At 42.4% G+C, this 7,283-nt stretch overlaps 1 long non-coding RNA gene across 1 annotated transcript; it reads right to left on the reverse strand.

The window, feature by feature from the left end:
- Window positions 1-891: 891 nt before the first annotated feature.
- Window positions 892-7,283, reverse strand: LOC123380919. The gene is made up of 3 exons (XR_006587339.1): window positions 5,868-7,283; window positions 4,498-4,764; window positions 892-1,045 (listed from the first exon to the last, which is right to left on the reverse strand). It is a non-coding gene; the product is annotated as an uncharacterized LOC123380919 (long non-coding RNA).

Raw genomic sequence — 7,283 nt, forward strand, 5'->3', positions numbered from 1 at the left:
GGGAGGGGCAGAGAGAGAGGGAGACACAGAATCCGAAGCAGGCTCCAGGCTCCGAGGTGTCGGCACAGAGCCCGACGCGGGGCCCGAACTCATGAACCACGAGATCACGACCTGAGCTGAAGTCAGATGCTCAACCGACTGAGCCACCCTGGGGGGCCCCATAAGTACATTAAAACGTTGGTGATGCTGAGGTTGTAGCTGATGTTAAGTTTTCTGTATACTGTGTTTTTCACAATTTTTATAATGTATGTGAATTAGAATGACAGTCATAAATAATGATAGAAATACAAAGAAAAAGGCATGCTCTTCTGAGGCAAGGTGAATGAGGACTGCTTTCAAAAGAGTTTCCAGATGTACAATTCTGCAGTCGGCAGGGAGTCTGAATCTCCCAGCCAAAATATTCTGGCAATTTTCAATGAAAAACATCACAAATTAATAAAGATAAATTGCCTAGAGATAGATTTTAATGAAACTGAACATACAACAGCAGCATATTTATTACCTTGAATTTGTGATTTAACAGAGGCACATCTGGGAGGCATAGTGTTTAAACCATCTCAGCACATCTGGGCTTATCCTATTAAACAAGTAATGCAAATCCAGGTATAATTGAGGACCTCCTATTCGTGCGAATCATGACTTTAAAAAATCTTTCCAAATAGCAAAACGTATGCAAGGAGACGCAAGAGCACCTACAGAAAAGCACGTGTTAATACTCGAGTTAAATCAGGTATGGGTCAGACCATGGATACATCTTGAAAATGGCACGCACGATTCAAGGCATACTTTGCCTCAGGAAAACGACCGAACTTTAAAATGAAAGAGAGAAAAATAAATGTCTAAGTACACTCTAAAAAGCAAATTGTAAATTACGGGGCACGCCGGATCGTCCGTTGCATCCCATTCATTAGTTAAAATTCCGTACACACGTTAACGTGCCAGCTTCTGATGGGGCACTGGTGGGTGGTCCAGGCCTGACTCCGACAAGCACAGAGTTTTGAGTCAAATGGGTAGCAGACAGCACACATACGCGTAAGAGAAGCCCCTAGAGGGAGAGAGAGAGAGAGAGAGAGAGAGAGAGAGAGAGAGAGAGAGATCAGGCTGTGAGTAATGTCTAATTTTAGACTTCACCTGCAACTGCGCCGCTAATAACCCAGAATGCAGCCCCCATCAATAAAATCACTCCATTGTGCACTCTCCACTACATTAGCAATTAAGCAGAGGGGTGTTCGTGTAAGGTTTACTAAATGATTGAGTTGACATTGAGGCCTGAACCTTCTCCAGCCTGTTCGTCGCTCTATCTGGCCCACTTCAACATGCAATAAATAATTGCCAAGTGAAGGAATTAACCGTTCAGTAACTTAATTCACTGTTTCTCTTTAAGAGAGGCACGACAAAATTTCCGTATGTTCGGGGAGCGACAAAAAATGTCTAAAATTTGTCTTGGAAATGACCATGAATTGTGCAGGCAGTTTGGAATCACACAAAAATCATTACAAGATGTCATTGAACAATCTAAGTCATTGAAATTACAACTCCTGTAGACATCACCGGGCGTGCTGACCCAGACCCCACGACTCCAGCCAGCACTCCGTTTTGCCATGTCATCTTTCGTTCGACTCTGTAACCTATTTCCAGAACAAAAGGATACTCTAATTACTAGGAATGTTGTGCTCACATTGGTCAGAACAGTTCTTCCTCTCTCAAGTGTAATTTTCTTTTGTAAAGCAACAAAAATTTCCCAGTAAAACACATCTCTAGTTTAATGTTTATCATTTCTCTTTAAAAGATTGCTTCTGAAAAGTGCTGAAACAAATTATTCCTCAGAGCAAAGAATGATCTGTACAGTTTATTTTAGAGGTGTTTGTCTATTTCACGTAACCAAAATATCCAACCAAAGCTCTGACCACTTCTGGTCTCAATGTTTTTAAGAACAAAAAATAAGGGCATGGTTACTGCTCTCAGTGAATTCACAACATAGCCAGGTAAACACATCAAAAGAAACAATACACCAAAAGTGACGAACCCTTAGTGAAATATACATTAAGGTATATAATAACAAAATCATATGATGCAAATAATAAATAGCTCAGACAGAAGGCCCTCAGGAAGGGCTAGAGGAATCCAAAATGATGTCATAGAGGCAGTTAGATCTGAGAAGAGCTTGAAGGGGAAGGATTTTGTGTGGACAATCTTCAAAGTCATTGCAGCATGGTGGATGGAAATTTCCCAGGAAACTTTTTATTGCCCCTTCCATCTCTGTCTAATCAGACTAAACATTGGGAGCTATTCTATGCAAAAATGGAGTTCTAGGGAGACCTATATATAGATATACATATATATATATATATATGTATATATAAAGTATATGAGGATATACAAAAATATTAGATGGCTATATATCATATCTGAGGAATATATATTGTAGCATATATAATATAGTGTATCATATCAAGGAGACCCAAGTCCTATCTATGAACAGAGACTGCTCTAAGACCTAAATTCCTGGGTCGCCTGGGTGGCTCAGTCAGTTAAGTGTCTTACTTCGGCACATGTCATGATCTCACGGTCCGTGAGTTCGGGCCCCACATCAGGCCCTGTGCAGACAGCTCGGAGCCTGGAGCCTGGAGCTGTGTCTCCCTCTCTGTCTGTCCCTCCCCCACTCGTGCTCTGTCTCTCTCTCTCAAAAATAAATAAACATTAAGAAAAAAAAAAGACCCAAATTCCTGACCCTGACCCTCAAAGTTTGCTTTTCTGCAAAAGCTCTTCAAAGAAACTGGCATCTATCTTTCAGATCCACAGATTTCAATCTCAGTAAATAAAGTCGTCCCACAACTTGCCAATCAGGAAACTCCAGGATACAGCTTCTTCCATGATGGGTTAATCTGACCCTTTAGGGCTCAAGCCACTGTCACCTCTCACCTGGACTATTTTCTTTTTTCACCTGGAGTATCTGCCACATTGCCCCTGTTACTGCGATCTATTCAATGGGTGGAGTGGACAACAGAAATTTGTTCTCACGGTCCTGGAGGCTGGAAGTGGAGGAACAAGGGGTCGGCAGGTTTGGTATCTCCTGAGGCCTCCCTTGTTAGCTTGCAGATGGTCACCTGCTCCCTGTGTCCTCACATGGCTTTTCCTCTTTTCCTCACATGCCTCGTGGCTGTCATATGTCCTAATCTCTTCATTTTAGGAGGACACCCGCTAGATTGGATTAGGGCTCCACCCTTAAGACAATTGCCTCCTTAAAGGCCAAATCTCCAAATACAGTCACCTTGGAGGTTAGGGTTTCAACATGTGAATGTGGTAGGGGGTGATGGGGGGGGGCACAATTCAGTCCATCACAGTATCGCTCAATGGTTTTGTCATCACACATAGAGAACAAGCCAATGTCTTCTTGGTGGCCAGCAAATGGTACCTGATGTGGCCACCTTTATTTCCACACCCTCCCTAGATTTGCTGAAGTAAATTGGCCTCTTGGATCTTTCTAGAACTAACAGGCACCCTCTTGTTCTTGCTCGTCTTTCTCTTCACAATAATCTTTCCTGCAGGTCTTTACTAAAAGGCCACTTCTCCAAGAGACCTCCCTACCGAATTTATGGTCTCGACCCTAGGTGCCCATCTGCACATAACCCCCTTTCCTGCTTTACATATCAAGGCACTTATCACCGTCTCTCCCAGTATTGACGTGACATATATTTTATATATTTATGTGTTTATTGTCTGTCACTATGCTTCATGGTGGCTGAGGTCTTTGTTTTATTCAATGCTGTCCTCCATCATCTTGAACAGGAACAAGTATTCCCCGATCAAGGTGACAGAAATTCATGACTGTTTTCAAGGGTATACTACTGATGGGGAGTTATAAACTATTTCTAGACCAGACTTGGTCTCAGCCAACAAATGACCTCCGCTTTCCCCTACTTATTAATAAACTTTTACTGGCTCTTGGACATCTTTCTGGCTGCTGACTTTGCACCGCTACTCAAAATCCATTATTATTTCTTGTGTCTTTGCTTGTATACTTAGAACGTGCTGAAATCAGCACATACAAATTCATAAATTCAGACCTCAAGGGCTTTCCTATGAAAGCCCACGGTTTTATTGAGGTGTTAACATAAACAATAATACTGCGAACAGAGATTTTAGATTAAAGAAGAGAACATTTATTTATTGAGCGCCTCTCCATCATGCACCAGACCCTCAATAAATACACACTTTCACTGAATCCCTACAACAAGCCAATGTATTTCCAGTATACTAGTATCAGGTCTAATGCTTTGATTGTCTCCTTTCCAACACAATATCCTGCGCTATTCCTTTAACATAAGAACATCTCCATGTTTTCTTCCGAGTGTGCAAAATTTATTTACAAGCCTTGAAAATTTGATACGACAACTCTTGTGTTTTCTCTTCTCAAGCAAGCTAACGTTCTCCTGCCTGGACACCCCTCTATTCTCACCCATGGACACCCGAAGACACCTGGATCTAGAGGCTCACCACCAGCCGGAGCTCACGAAGGGAAGGACAGGCACGTGCCCTCATCCCCCCACCTCTGGGGGCAGATGTCTGCAAGTGGAGAATCCCTTGGGGGTCTTCAACAATTTTCAAAACGCAGCCTAACGGAGTCGTTAAGAATATGGACTGCCGAGTTCAAATCTCCTCTCTCTCATTCACCAGCTGTACGTCTTGGGAAACGACTCCCCTTCTCTGGAAAACAGGATGAGGATGACGAGGACGATCGTACTCACGGTGGTGTTAGGACACCTGAAATGAAACGGTTCGTGGAAACACTTAGCACCGACCCCACGACCTATGAGCGCCTTCCACAAATAATAAGCTAGTAAGCTGCAACTTGCTTTGCTCCTTCACACAAACTCATCACAAATTTTTCTTTCTCCTGACGGCAAACATTTAGCTGATTTCCAATCTTTTGCTTTAATAAGCTTTTGCCAGGCTACACATTGTCACACGTTTCCACCGACTTACGTGGAAACTAGGCTAGAGTGTACACGTAGAACAGAGTCAGCTGTCTGGGAGATGCTCACATGCAACGCGTCTGGATGCTCCAGCAAGGGGTCTCTAATGTGTCTGTACCAAGCTTTATTGACCCCAACAGTGACACCCGCACCGTCGTCTGCTATTGTCAGGCTTTCTAAACGTGCCTCTCTGGTGTGTGTGAAATGACATTGCCTTTTCATATCTGTGATTATAATAAGCAAGGTTAAACATGTCTCATTGTCTCGGGCGTTCAGATTTCCTTTTCTCCCAATTGCTTATTCACCATGATTTCTGTTGCATCTTATTGGTCAAGGAAATTCATTGAACCAGGCTGGATTCAGGAAAAACCGAGAAGACATCTCTAAATGGGTAAAGAGCCACACACACACGCAGAGGGAAGGACGGGATGGACGGCAGCCACCCTTGAAAACCATCTGTCACAGTCTGTATGGGCCTTTGTCAGTTGTACTGTTTTGCCTCTTGTAAGTTTTTGAGCCCATTTTATAGGAGTCATCCCGTCTCTTCCAAATAACCATTCTCCGTCGGTTGTGTGTCACAGATATCACTTCCCTCTGTGTGGCTGTTCCCGCCACGCTTTCCAGCGTCTTTTTGACTCAGAAGTTTTCAGGGTCACTGCCAGCGCACCATCTTTTAACTATCTTTCTTAAAGAGAAAGCGAGCGCGTTCAAGTTCGGTCTCGAAACGCTTGTGCAATTCTCGCAGCGTCTTCTAGAGCAAAAGCTGAGTGACACCAAACCGTTTCAGGACCACGTCCCAGTGAACAACACGCATTTACCTCTAATCCGTGGTCTGCTCCAAACCTGACCCATCCAGTAACGAAACCTAACCATACTCGATATGCTTCTTACCCTACTTTTTCTCAGCGCGTAGAATCCCACCGATATTCTCTTAAAAACTCCTTATAGGAAACCTGATGCCGCTTGTCATTTCCTCGTGCTCCCAAGTGAGCTGCTACATTCGGTTTAAGAAGTCCCTTGGGCAGAATGTCTTTCTCTTTGTCTTCTCCCGGCTGGCAAATTTCCTGACATAAAGTCGGCACAACTTGACTGTTTGCTTACCTGTACTTAATTAAAGGGACAAAATCAAGGTGAAAATGGTACCGAAAGTTTATGAAGGACTTTTTTCATCACTAAAGTTGAAGCCAATGAAGTGAGAGTTAAGACTATAAGACATCTATTTTATCCCGTCTAAAAACGTCCTAATTATTGTTACAGATTATTGCAAAGCGTTTCAAATTATTTGAAAAACCGGCAAAGAGCACAAGGGTAAAATTTTTAAATATAGATAAGGGGTTTGAGCCAATTCAGATTTTATTTCTTCACTTAAGTTAATGAACCTTTCAGACTGTAGTTTCAATAGGAACTTATGACACTATTCTTGAAATCTGTTCATGACTATTCATGGTGAAGAAGTTTTAGGTTCACTGAATTTACATGTTGCAGAAAGTCACAGCTTGAAACCCCAGAGCTAAGAAACCTTGTGACTTCTAATTCAAGTTAATTTATGTCATGCATTTCGAGATATGTAAATTTGTAATAGGAGTGACAACTGTTTGTTTTCTACCGTTTGGTGCCGTTTCTGGCTGAGAACATTTAATCACGTTTTTTATACATTCACAAGATACTTTAGGGCCTCTTGTATGTTTGTCCCGGGGTACCAAGCCACGGCTTCTTAAATTTCTAGCACAGTCCAGAGTCTCCAAAGGCTTTAATATACTTTTTATAAGTGATTATTAGAACATGATGTGTCTGAAACATAATCTGACACCATAGATATGAAGTTACTGTAATCAAGGAAACTTTTTGAGAATCTTATAAAAGGTTTAGACACTGTCCAAACGAATGCACACTTACACAAAATTTTCTTTATAAATTTAAGAATTTCAAAGAATACTGAGGTCTAATTCTTAGCATCCAGGTTAAGAACGTTAACTTCGTCCAACCCCCTTATTGGGAACCAAAGCCCAGAGAGGGACAGGACCCAACACTTCAGTGGCGGAGCTGGACTGAAATCCAGCTTCGCTGCCCAAAGTCAATACTCTGTTCTTCTGCACTGCACTCAGACTTAAAGGAGGTGACCAGAAGAAGGTCAAAGGACTAGAATTTAAAGGTATCATTATATATGGAATGAACTCTGAACAAGATAAGAAGTATAAGGGCACCTGAGAGTGTCTGACTCAATATCAGCTCAGGCCACGATCTCACAGTTCGTGAGATCGAGCCCTGTGTTAGGTAGGCTCTGTGCTGTCAGCAACCTGCTTGGGA

The sequence above is a fragment of the Felis catus genome, chromosome A1 (assembly GCF_018350175.1).
Source record: "Felis catus isolate Fca126 chromosome A1, F.catus_Fca126_mat1.0, whole genome shotgun sequence".
NCBI lineage: Eukaryota > Metazoa > Chordata > Mammalia > Carnivora > Felidae > Felis > Felis catus.